We start from the raw sequence: 14185 nt of genomic DNA, 5'->3' as shown, positions 1-14185 counted from the left end.
TTTTGGCACTCTCATACATGTCCTTGATCACCCTAATGTACGTCACATGTACACCTTTAGCCTCCAAACATCTCCATAGTATCTCTCGTGGAACTTTATCGTAAGCCTTTTCTAGATCGATGAATACCATATGCAAGTCCCTATACTGCTCCACCAGTCTCCTCATAAGATTGATGGCTTCTGTAGTTGAGCATCCCGGCATAAATCCGAACTGGTTCTATGAAATAGACACATCTCTCCTAACCCTCATCTCCACCACTCTTTCCCACACTTTCACAGTATGGCTTAGAAGTTTGATACCTCTATAGTTATTGCAGCTCTGGATATCCCCCTTGTTTTTGTATAGCGGGATCATTACACTCGACCTCCATTCTTCCGGCATCGTTGCCGTCTTAAAGATGACATTAAATAACCTTCTTTAGATTGTGATACATAAAATCATATTTCAAAAACATCTACAAAATACATATTGTCATGTATCATGTTTAAAGAAACACTTAAATGTACCTGTTATGCATATTTTCCTCATTACTATTTAATTATCTGATACATACATTTATATAATGTAATGTATCATGTACACTGAATGCAATTCATTAGTTACATTTTGAGGTTTTTTTCTTTTTTTCTTTTCAATATAATGTGTCAGATATCTAAACAAGAGGTACCAAACATAATGAACTTAATGTATCATATTAATTGTAATGCATCAGATACAATAAACTAAATGAATCATATTTTTTTGTAATTGATTTCAAAAACAATGTATCTGATACAATAAACATAAAGTATCAAATTCAATTCAATCTATTTTTTGGATTCTGATACACAAAATTAAATGTATCAGATTATAAAATTACAAAAAATCAGATTAAAATTTTACGCATAATAAATTCACAAGTAATTGGAAAAAAAAAACAACTCAATATTCTGAAGTCAAGATACATTTATACGTAAACCAATTAATTGTCATTTATTCAAATTATATCTGAATGTATCTTCAGTAATCAAATTATCACTTCTCCTTGGTAAAGAAATTACAAGTTCTTTTGTTGTGACCTTCATATCCACAACGTCCACAACAGTTTATGCTCGTACTTAACTTCTCACTACATTTCTTTTTTCTTCCTTTTCTTTGTCTTTCAGACATCTTTCTGAATCTTGGGGGCAACAATATTTCCTCGAAGATTTCTTTCGGAACAACTCAATCTTGTTTATTTGACATTGAAACCATTGACACTTCATATGTATTTGCTAATGCTTCAAGCTTATAGTAATCAAAGCAGTATGGATGAATATCAGTAACATTCTTGCTCTTCAAAATAGCAATTGCATGTGAACAAGGTATCTCGTCTAGTTGAAATATCTCACTTTGAATATATCAAAGTTGAAATATTCGATCTCTCAACAAACAACGATGTTCACCATTAAAATATCTTACTTTGAATATATTAGAGTTTTAAAGGAATGACGCTTTCATACTCCAAACACATTCCTCCGAGTAACTTCTTAATACTTAGCTGCACCATTTTTTTAAAAAGAAACGTCAATTAGATGTATCAGATATATTGACCTTCTCATGTATCGATATTAACAATAAATTTGATGTATCAAATATATTTACAGTCTTATGTATCAGTGATAAAGATTATTTTTGAAATTGTTATGATTTGAACTCTACAAAACCTTTTAACAATAACAATTATACATCTAAAGTAATGTATTATGCTCAACGTACTATTTCATGATACATAAAATCAAAATTAAAGTACTGTTATCTAATAAATCAAATATACATCACATCAATGTATCAAAATCAAATAATACATCACACACAATTATTACTTATGCAATGAATGATATTTGACTAAATCACTACCTAATTAATCCATGATACATAAGGTTGCAATGTATCTTGATTTATCCAAAAAATCACAAAAAACACAAATCTACAATCAATTACGCAGTATAATAACTATAATTACATATCTTTTGCTCTTAGTTTGACTCAACCAAACTAAGAGCACAAGCATCGTTTTCAAATCCTTCGACCCATAATTGCACCAGATGATGTATAAAGGAATGTATCTCACCAGGCTTCATATTTGATGTATTTGTGCACAGTTGATACATTGAGAAACCTGGTTCAATTTTCTTCAACTCTATATACAGCTTCACTCCAATGTCATTCCTAATAATCGTTGCTGATGAATTGCCATATACTATGTATTGGAGCTGGATTTTTTCCCTTGATTCATCAATCTCCAATCCAGACGCAATTGCAGATTTCAAATTCACAAAAGAAATATTTTCCCCAACAACAATTCCATCACTTTTGTATCCTTCATAAATCACTTCAGATTTTCAAATTCCAGAATGTCTCACTAAAATAGCAATATTCGTTATGTATCTTCTCAAATTTCTCGATGCTCTAATCTGAATTGAAAAGATTTTCGATGCTCTGTTCTGAGCAAATTTGAATTTTGAATTCAACCGAGCTGTTACGATTTTGGGGGGTATTGAATGGCTGTCGCAATTACGTGATCCCTTCAATTATGGGATTTTAGTTAGATTTTCGTTTAAGTTCCATAATTAACGCAACAGTCATAAGACTTATGTATCAACAAGATGTATCCGGAACCAGACGTATGTATCCGAAAGTTATTAAAAAAAAGGATTTCGCGTAATTAATAAAAAATTAGGAATAAAGTGTAATTGTGTCTTAGCACTATAAAATTTATGTAAAATATACTAAAATGGACTGATTTTGCCACCAATACAAAACTGTAATAAAATGAAAATAGATAATCTATCTGTAGTTTTCCCTGCTTATAATCTTGAAAATGAATAGTCCAAATAAATTAAAAGATGTATGGAATTTGAAGGAAAAATACATGGCAACAAATGTACAGTTATTGCTACTGCATGCTATCCCCACGGGCTACCAGAAATGAACATTTATTATCAAGAATTAAGGATGAACTTGAACATAAATCACAAAATCTAGACAAGTTTTCCTATGATATTAGTACTATTTTCATTTACATACTAATTTCATTAAATAAGTAGAAACTCAACATTACGTTCATAAAAGAAAAGAAAAAATAAAAAAATTAAGAGTTTTTTAAGTTCACAGGAAATCAAAATTACAGTTGCTTATTAATAAAAAAAATATTATTACACGCAATATATACACTTTCCTTGTTGAAGAATATGGTAAAGTCACAGAAAAAAAAAAGAGAATATAAGTACGTACTATTAGGAGTGTTCTCGGTTTGGATAAAAATCGATCCAAATCGAAAAATCAAATCAAACCGATCAAATAAATCGATTTTTTATTTGGTTTGGTTTTACATTTTTAAAAACCGATAATATTTGGTTTGATTTTGGTTTTGTTCGAAAAAATCAAAGTAAAAACCGAATCAAACCGATAAATTATATACGTATTTTTTTGTAATTATATATACATAATATATTATTTTTTATGAATACTCTTTTATGCAAAAAATACAGAATACTAATTTAAAATAGTAAGGTATGATACGTCTTTTATTTGTACATTCATATCATTAGCTTATGCATTATTCAGTAAATTTATGTTGTTTAGTACATTGTATTAGCTAACAATATAAGCAGAGAGTTAAATATAATTAAATTTCTAGAATAAGAATTATAAGATCCAAAATGACACGAAGACAATTTATTTATTTTTGAATGAATTATTGTCTTTTCTTCTCTTTTGAATGAATCTTGTTTGTAATTTTTGCGTATGGTTAATAACTGAATAACCAAATCAAACTAAATCGAAACCAATAACAACCAAACCAATGGATGTATATTTTAGTTGATTTGGTTTTACACCTTCAAGGGTTTGAACTACAAGTCTAAAAACCTCACGTTTAGCAAGTGAGTCTAATTCTGATTGAATTACCTTTTGCCATTCTGGACAATCACATCTATTTCGATATTCTTTGACGGATTTAGGCTTAAGACTTTCATTATCTTGCATTAGGTTAAGTGCAATATTATATGCAAAAATATTATCCATCGTAATTTTCGATCGATCTAAATTTATCTCATCATCGGTATGTTTCGGTAGAACATATTGAAAGATCTTCATTCACTTGAGTCTCGGGTTCACTAATTTCTTCAGGAATATCAGGATTACTCAAATCTTGACCTTCTTCAGTATGTTCTTTTGTAGTATCATATTTATTATTTCTCATACTTCTCTTTCTAGGGTTTTTATCCTTTGAACCCAATTGTCTACCACACTTTAGGTGTGCTTGGAATTCAGAAGCTATGATACTAGTAGATGGTTCTTTTGGGACATCAATCTGGATAGACACATCCACTACATGGATATGTGACTTAGTTATCCATTTCAAATCAGTAAATGCATTTGACATTTGATTTACTATTTTCTGTAAGTGTACGATCTTCTGGACCTCCGGCTCACATGTGCGGGTACGTGGATCAAAATGAGATAGTGAGAAAACTTTCTAAGCAATTTCTCTTTCTCTTTTGGGTTCCATTTTCTCTCCTAGCAATTTTAATTTGGGTTCTGTTTTTTCTCCCCCTAATTGCGGGAAAATTATTTCATCAAATCGACAATCTGCAAATCGAGCAGTAAATAAGTTTTCTATCAACGGTTCAAGATAGTGAATAATGGAGGGTGAGTCAAACCCAACAAATATGCCCAATTTTCGTTGAGGGTCCATCTTTGTTAATTGTGGTGGTGCTACAGGCACGTATACCGCACAATAAAAAATTCATAGATGGGCTATATTTGATTCATGACCAAATACTAATTATGATGGAGAGTATTTATTATAATTTATCAGTCTGAGACATACAAGTGTTGCTGCATGTAAGATAGCATGACCCTAAATAGTAATCTGCAATTTTGTTTTCATAAGTAGAGGTCTTACTATCAATTGTAGGCACTTAATAAATGAATCTTCAAGACCATTTTGAGTATGAACATTAGTAATAGGATGTTCAATTTTTATTCCAATTGATAAGTAATAATCATCAAAAGCTTGTGATGTAAATTTCTTCAGCATTATCAAAGGCGAATAACTTTAATTGGATAATATGAAAATTGCGTCCTTAATCTTATTATTTGTGTTAATAACTTCGCAAACGCCGGGTTGCGAAATGATAAGAGGCACACATGAGACCATCTTGATGATGCATCTATTAGGATCATAAAATATCTAAATAATCCACTAGAAGATGAATAGGTCCATATATATCCCCATGTATATGCTCTAAAAAGCCAGGAGATTTAAAGCCAACCTTCAGGGTTGATGGTCTGACAATTAATTTGCCTTGATAACAAGCAGCATATGAAAATTATCATTCGTAAGAATCCTCAGTTTTTTTAACGGATGTCCAGTTGAATTTTCAAAAATTCGTCTCATCATTATTGATCCAGGATGACCTATTCGATCATGCCATAACACAAATATATTTAGATCAGTAAACTTCTAGTTTACGATCAGATGTGCTTCAATTGCACTAATTTATGCATAATATAGGCCAGACGACAAAGTTGATAATTTTTCCAAAATATATTTCTGGCTTGAGGCACTCTCGGTTATACCAAGGTATTCAATATTCATTTTATTTAGTGTCTCAATATGATATTCATTTCTGCGGATATCTTTAAAACTTAACAACTTTCCTGGGGATTTAGAAGAGAACAATGCATCTTCTATAACAATCTTTGTTCTCTTAGGCAGAAATATAGTAGCTCTTCCGGAGACTTCAATCATTTTCGAATTACCAGAAATTATAGTAACATTTGCTTTTCTTCTAAGCAAGTACGAAAAATATTTCTCTTCTTTAAAAATGGCATGAGTCGTTCCACTATCAATTACACAAATATCCTCGTGATTGATTATTGATCTAAACAAAATTTGAGGCATATACATATTTTTTTTCTTCAAAATAAAAGAGTAAATATTATAACTAAAACATGGCTCATTATACAAATTTTATTTATTTACATGAATTAGAAAAATATAAATATATTATTTAGTACAATAAATGAAAAATATTAGTTAAATATTATCAGACTTATCAATATTCATATTTCTTTCTGAGAAATTGAAGAAACCATCTACATCCAGATGCATAGGCTCAATATTGTCTTCAGAGAGAAAGTTTGTCTCTGGATTATTTTCTGCTTTCTTCAAGGATGCCTGATATAGTTGAACCAGACATTTTGATGACCGACAGGTAAGTGACTAGTGCCCCATACCTCCACATCTATAACATATACTTTCTGAATTTTTCTTTGGTATAACTTCTTACTTTTCACTCTTCTTTTTATATTACTGATCATTTTTCGGTGCTAGACGAGCATCATGATCATAATTTCTTCTTCGACCACGATCACGATTGGGGCCATGACCTCTTTCTCATTGGTTATAATTTGCTTGATTCACTTCAGGAAGTGGGAAAGAACCAATGAGCCGACTATCATGATTTTTCATCAACAGTTCGTTATATTATTCAACAAATAGAAGGTGAGAGAGTAATTCAGAATATTTTTTAAAATTCTTTTCGCGATATTGCTGCTGTAGGATCATATTCGCGGGTGGAAATGTGGAGTATATTTTTTCAAGTTTGTCTTGCTCAGTGATTTTTTCTCCACATAAATTTAACTGTGCAATAATTCTAAACAAGACAGAGTTATATTCAGTTATATTTTTAAAATTCATTAATCTCAAATTGAGCCAATCATGACGTGCCAGTGGAAGGATGACCAACTTCAGGTGGTCATAGCTTTCTTTTAGATTCTTCTACAGTTTAAGGTTTTTTTTTAATGTGAGGTTCTGTAATTTTAATCCGTTGTCAAGTATTGGTGGCGGAGAAATATCATGGCTTTGACACGGTCTTGAGTAGATGCCTTATTATCATCATTGATGGTGTCTGCCAGACCCATCGATTCTAGGTGTATTTCGGCATCTAGTATCCATGATGAGTAACCTTTTCCAGATATATTAAGAGCAACAAATTCAAGTTTAGAGATATTGACATTTTAAGAAAATAAAATTTTTACCCTTTTGTTACCTTTTTAAAATAGCTAAAGTGTTGGATGCTCGTGCTGATAACGTGTTATGTAACAAACTAACTTAGCAAATTAACAAGAGAGTTAGTAAGAGAAAGGGAGAAAGTTGAGAGAATTGAGTATCTGCCTTTTTAATTACATAACAACAATGACTATTTATAGTCAATGCACAAAAAAAAAAACGTGAAAAGTTGGAGGATAAAATTGAAGGACAAAGTTGGGTGGAAAAAAAAATGGACGTAGACATTCACTTATTGTTGTACAACACAGAGAACATATGGAGGCAAGAATGACAAGGAGATAAGAACGATCGAGACAATGACAATTGCACATGATGTGGACTAAAGATATTCTTGATACATTTGTTTATCTAAATTAAGCTAATTAAACAAACACGTTGATTTGAAAACATTAAAAAAAAACCTAAAAAAGTTAATGGTGATTTATTCAGTAACGTTGGACCATCGACCATTACACAGAATGAAACTAATGAATTTATTTATTTGGTGATTTGGAAATTAACTTTCTTTTTACGTTATATTTATAAGATAATTATTAAAAATACATCTGAACTATTCCCTTTTTTGAGTTTAATAACTAAATTATTGGAAGTGTGAATTTCATACCTAAATTATCACTTATTAGTTTGAAAAACACACCATCTCTTTTATTCTACTTTCATCACAGTGTGTGTACTACATTCTCTTTTTCATTTAATTTTTTTTTTCATGTCACAGCACACTTCACATGGACAAAACATTTCACCTTAACAAAAATTAAATAAATTACTCCTATTAGAATTAGTTAAAATTAAAGTATTACTATCTCACGCCCAAAAAATATTATACAATAAAATATAAAAATATTTTTCTTACCTCTCCACTACTTTCTCTCACCATACCCCCACCCCCAATTTTTAAGTTTTATTTTTATTTATTAAATTTCTCTTATAAAAGTTTTTTTAAAAATTCTTACTTCATCTCCATCTCTTCCCCTTCAAATAATAATTTAGATATTTTTATTATTTTTCTAAAAAAAATTCTACCCCACCCCACATAACCTAACCTTCCACTTTTAATTTTTTTTTCGTTTTGTGTTAGATATATACATTTAATTTTAGAAAAATATTTCTTACTTGCCGCAAAACTTTTCTTAAAATATTTTTTTCCTGCTATATTTGGTACGCAAGTAGGAAAACATATTTTCCTAAAAATATATATATGTATCTAAAACAAAATGAAGAAATATATATAAAAGAAAATATATAAATTAAGAGCGGAGGATTAGATGTGGTGAGTATAATTTTATTTTTTAAAAAATAAAAACAATAACATTTTTTAGGAAGGAGTGGGGGAGGGGGTGAAGTATTAATTTTTTAAAAATATTTTATAAAAGAAATTTAAAAAATAAAAAGACAGAGATTGTTGGGGGGGGATAGAGGTGGTGGAGTGCGTGAGCAAAATATTTTAAATTTTATTTTTTTAAAAAATAATTTCTTTTTTAAAAAAGTAATCTTTTTTTGGGAATTGAAATACTTTGGTCTTTAACTTTTATCTATTATTAATAGTTTATTTAATTTTTGTCAAGGTGGAATATTTTATTCATGTGAAATGCCATGTGACAAGATTTTTTCAAAAAATAGAGAGAGTAAAGAGACTGTATTACGCACACCACTTGTGTTTCTCAAACTAATAAGTGATAGCTTAGATATGAAATTCAAAAAAAAATAAAAAATTTAAATGTGTTTTTGACACTTACTTTCTAGAAGGATAGTCTAAACATAAACTGTTAAATGCACAAGTAACTCGTATAGTCATATCACATGTATTGATTTTTCATAGATAAGTAAGTTCATCCCAAAAGTAAAAAGATCAAAATTAAATATTTTAATGTTACCTTCTGTTGTCATACTTTTGGAAGTCATTCATGCCTTTGCCAGTTGCTGCCTTCTTGTTACTTTCATAGGCTTATCTAAAGTCTTCGATAGCTCGATATGGACTTTGAATTGTTGGCATACCCAGTCTAGCCCGTGATTTGATAAAACCAAACTCGGCCTAAATAAGTTTGCCAGCCCATGAGGATTGATCGACAGAGCTAGTTCTTGGACCAAATAAAAATATTTACAACAACAATATATTCAGTGGGATCCCACAAGTGGGGTCTGGAGAGGGTAGGGTGTACGCAGATCTTACCACTACCTCATAAAGATAGAGATATTATTTCCGAAAGACCCTCGCCTCAAAAGATACATTCCCAGATATAAGTAGAAATAAATACGTAAATAAATACATAAGTAAAATAAATAAATACATATATATATATAGGGAGAGATAGAGAGAGCATATTGATAAAAAAAATGATGCAAGTTTTACAAGACAAGTACAATAATTATAAAAATGTAATATGGTAATCAAAACAAAACAAAACACCGCAACTCTAATGGCACGTCTAGACCTACGACCATCCTAAATCGCCAAATGGCAAGATACCATTCTACCTCTACTAGCCTTCTACTCTAATTCGTGACCTCCACTCTTTTCTATCTAATGTCATGTCCTCGGTAATATGGAGTAGTTCCATATCTTGTCTAATCACCTCTCCCCAATACTTTTTTGGTCTATCCCTACCTCTCTGCATAGCCCCCAAATCCAATCGCTCGCACCTCCTAACTGGGGCAAAAATACCCCTCTTCTGCAAATGTCCAAATCATCTCAGTCTCGCTTCTCTCATCTTGTCTGCCACAGAGGCCACTTCCACCTTCTCCCAAATGACCTCATTCCTAATCTTATCATTCCTAGTGTGTCCACATATCCATCTCAGCATCCTCATCTCTCCAACATGCATCTTCTGGACATGAGATTTCTTTACCGGTCAGCACTCCACTCAGTATAACAACGCCGATCTAACCACTGCGAAGAGGAACCATAATTCATAATCGACTCGGTCCATCATATATATATTACAAAGCCCAACGAACGATATTTTAAAATTTTAAAAGGAGCCACTCTTTCCTCTCTTTCGTCTCTTTTTTTTATTGGGATGATTTAACTTGAAATTTGATTAACAATACTGTGTAATATCGTCTTTCTAAATATATATGTCTTTGCTTTCTTAGGTTAGAATTTAGATTTAAGAATAATACGATCCACGATCCACATAGAATTAAGGAAAAATTATCTAAATACACAACTTATTTTATCATATTTTTTAAAATTTCTTACCATTTGAAAAAATACAAAAATTCTTACCTCTTCTATTATCGGATACATCACTTTACGCGATGTATTGATTGGATACATCACTTTATGCGATGTATCGGTCGGATACATCATTTTACGTGGTGTATCGAGACGTCGAATATATCACTTTACAAAATGCATCAGTGGGATACATCACTTTACGTGATGTATCGGGGCGTAAGTGATGTATCAAAATTTTGAATGATATATCCGAAATTGAAATGCTATGTGTCGGCACGTTGAAGGATGTATCCGAAACCGATACGCGATGTATCAGGACGTTTTGGTATGTATTCAAATTCCACCAAATTTAAGAAATTTTTGTCATTTGAAAAAAAGTAGGGATAAAATCTAATTAGCTTTTTAACACTATGAAATTTGTGTAATTCTAAGAGAATTAATCATTTCACGTCCATCAAAATGGTGGGCCGACCCAATTCATCCCATCAAATTCAAAGATTAGACTGGACTAAGACCAGCGCATATTGACAGCTCGGCTTATCTGTTCACGTACAAAATGTAGAATTTGGCTAGTTTAAAACCCATTTCTCTATATTGTTTATGGTAGTTATATAGTTATAGATTCTAAGTTAGTAGAAAATGTATATATAGTAATAGATAAAGCCAATAAATGAGAATAGAACGGAACAGAGAGATTATTAGTATCTTATACTACCTGGCTACCACAAATATTGAACTAAGAATTGTAGGGCTTTACCCTTGATAAGGGAGCCCTTCCAAAAATTCTCGAAGGCCAAGGCAGAACCAAGGCCAAAGAGGGGGTTTGGAAATAGTTTTCAACCAGCAATAGACGCGCCTCGGTTAGAACCTCACTAGCTGCGTCATTGCCCCAAGCGCAAAGATGCTTTGTACAAGTTATGTGCCTTGGCTTATATAGCCCTCGCTTCACTCACTTCCTAATACAATGCTGATATGGGACAAAAATATTCACTACTTTTTAGATCCAAATCACTTGCTAAATGGAGATGTAGTTGTTCTTTATCTAGTATTTTGATTGCTATCACTTTTATTCTGGACTCAGTAACAGCTCATTTTACCAAACATATATGTATTGTATGTGGTCGAATGTTTATATCAAATCAATACAACTTATCATTGTTAAATGAAGGAAAATTACATATTATTTAATCGTGATAAATAAAAGAACTTTATAATCAAGTACATTATATGTATGTATTGATTTAGTATAAATACCCGATGCAGGTGAGTTTTCACGGTCATATATGCCTGGGTTAGTGTTGGCCTTGATTTTTGATTGGTTAAAACAAACAATCGGGAGAAAGAGATGATGGAGAAGAAGGAGGAGGATAATGGTAAACTTGTCTGTGTATCAAGTGTTCATAAGTTGTCTTAATGACAAGATTTTTTATTATCTTAATTTTATAAATTTCAACTTTTCACATAATATGTTTAAGACTTTGGCGTATTCTATATATTTAGTTTCAAACTACAAAATTCAAAAGTTTCTTTACTTTCTTAAACTCTGGGTCAAACCAGACAAACAAATTAAAACGAAGAGAATAACCAAACAACTGAAGACTCCACTATGAATTATGCAAATCTTCTTAAACCTAAAACCCTAAATGTCCCAACACGACTTATAGATTTGCCTAAGATCCCTTTCAAACCTGTTACTTTGGTACATGGTGAACCCTATATCAAGTGGTCAGAAGAGGAAGTTGCCGCCATGGATGTAGTTGAAAACCTATAACATGTTGTAGGAAAGTTTTCATATGGTTGGCCATGAACTCAGAAGCATTATCCCTACCCAATGCAACATAAAGGAAAATTTTCAAATTGGTCTATTCAGGAATCGACATGTTTTGATAAGGTTATCTCTCAAAGAGGATTTCATCAATGTAACACCCAAAGTTGCGTACTATTTAAAATTCAAGAATGGTAATTCCTATTAGATGAGACCATTAACATATGATTCAAAATTTAAATTGGAGGACGAAACCACTAAAGCCATGGCTCAAATCTCTTCTCCAAGTCTCACGCCTACTTACGATGTGAAGGAAGCTTAGCAGTTGGCACACCTTAGCACCTTGACATGGCCATAATCAATAAAACTAGACCTAGTTGTGCTAAGGTCAAAGTTTTGATAGATTTACTGACAAATCTACCAGACCATGTCAGGATGGATATTGAAGATGGTATTACTGGAGATATTAGGACGGTTAAAGTTAATATTCTATATGATTACCTTCCTAAGTATTGCAGGGAGTGTAAGCTACAAGGGAACACTGCACATGAGTGCAGGGTAATTCATCCAGAATTGGCTCCGAAGAAGGAAACCAAAAGAAAGAGGCAGGAACAACACAAAAAGAGAGAGAACGGGATTAATCGGGAGGCAAAAAGAAATGGATACCATATATGTCACAAACCAAGCTACACCCTAAACGTGACGCGGTGAATAAGATCTCGAAAGACCCTAAACTAGACTCTTAACATATACATGACTTAAGATAAAAAGATAATTAAAATAAGCTGAAAGCGTAAGATAATGTCTCAATAGCAATCTCATCATAGCATAGAAATATCTGAACAAAAGACCATAAGATGAAACTAAGTCTGACATAAGCCTATATTATCATAGGTGAGATGCTAGGACATGTCCCTAGCTAGCTCAAAATTCTGAAAACGAAAAATACAATCTGAATGAAAATCATATGAAACACGTCCTCAGAGGATGAGGATGCACCACTCAATAGACAACTGATAAGAATCTACTATTAACTACGGACGTGAGTAGGAGCGTCGTGACCTATATCATAAAATAATATAGGTAAAAGAAGTATGAGGTCAGTACTATAGAATGTACTGAGTATGGAGAATGTACAATGCATGACATAAAATATGATAATGCAATGACCAAGCTAAAACATGATATCATCCTTTAAAACATCGCTAGAAAATAAAAACATGGCCAATGCAATATTCATCAAAAAATTATAATCAAAACATAGCATAGTGAGAGATATTGTTAACCGACATAATCATATGAGGTATAACATGGATTCCAATGTCTTCCCCACACAGAAAAGAGGTTGTCCCACTTGTCGGGTAAGAACCATAAACATGAACTATATGTGGATCCATCAAGTCAGCCAGTCCACTGCATATACAAAGGCAAATTCAGTGGAAGGAACAGTTGAAAATACATGTCAGGAGCTAAGGCCACATGATCTCAATACAGAACTTGCAGTAGTGAGTACCTATCCCACTTCTAAGGAGTCATCACATTGACAAGGCTATAGTGATGAGCATGCCCTTCTTAGAGGCACAAGCACTCCAAACAATAGAATGTCACAAGAAGAACTCCCCTATTAAAGTTTTGAGTGACCTGGAATCACACCAATGTGTGGAAGAAATTGGTATACCAAACAATGTCACTGTGAGACCCGTTGGGAGAAAGAAGAAAAGGAGAATGGATAAAATTAGGAGAAGGTTGTTGCAGAAGCAAGACTTTCCCCTATGTCCCAAGTCAAGGATAACAAGAAATAGAAAGGGAGGGAGGGAACCTTACCTACAAGGAAAATGTTGGGAGAGGAAGCGCCACAACTAAAGTTTGATATGATGAAAATAATGAAAATAAATTGGACACAAGAATTTTACGTGGAAACCCCTCAAACAGATAGAGGGGAAAAACCACGGGGTAGAAGGATCTCACTATTAAAATATGGAGTACACTGCTTTTAAATACAAGGAGAAAACAATAATTAACATTTCTATCTTGTAAAAGGAACAACTACTAAATAGGACACTCAAAACTACAATATTTATCTTGGTGTATAACTCTCCTTGTATTCTTACTCTCACTTTTGCTGAATCATTTGAATGA

The 14185-nt window shown here is 32.2% G+C and overlaps 1 non-coding gene across 1 annotated transcript; it reads right to left on the bottom strand.

Annotated features, from left to right (window-relative positions):
* Positions 1-11030: 11030 nt before the first annotated feature.
* On the bottom strand, positions 11031-11184 carry LOC129877972 (U4 spliceosomal RNA). Its single transcript, XR_008763680.1, has one exon. It is a non-coding gene; the product is annotated as a U4 spliceosomal RNA (small nuclear RNA).
* Between the last annotated feature and the right edge of the window lie 3001 nt (positions 11185-14185).

The sequence above is a fragment of the Solanum dulcamara genome, chromosome 12, assembly GCF_947179165.1.
Source record: "Solanum dulcamara chromosome 12, daSolDulc1.2, whole genome shotgun sequence".
In the NCBI taxonomy this organism is placed as follows: domain Eukaryota; kingdom Viridiplantae; phylum Streptophyta; class Magnoliopsida; order Solanales; family Solanaceae; genus Solanum; species Solanum dulcamara.
This window is presented reverse-complemented; position numbering and strand designations above follow the sequence as displayed.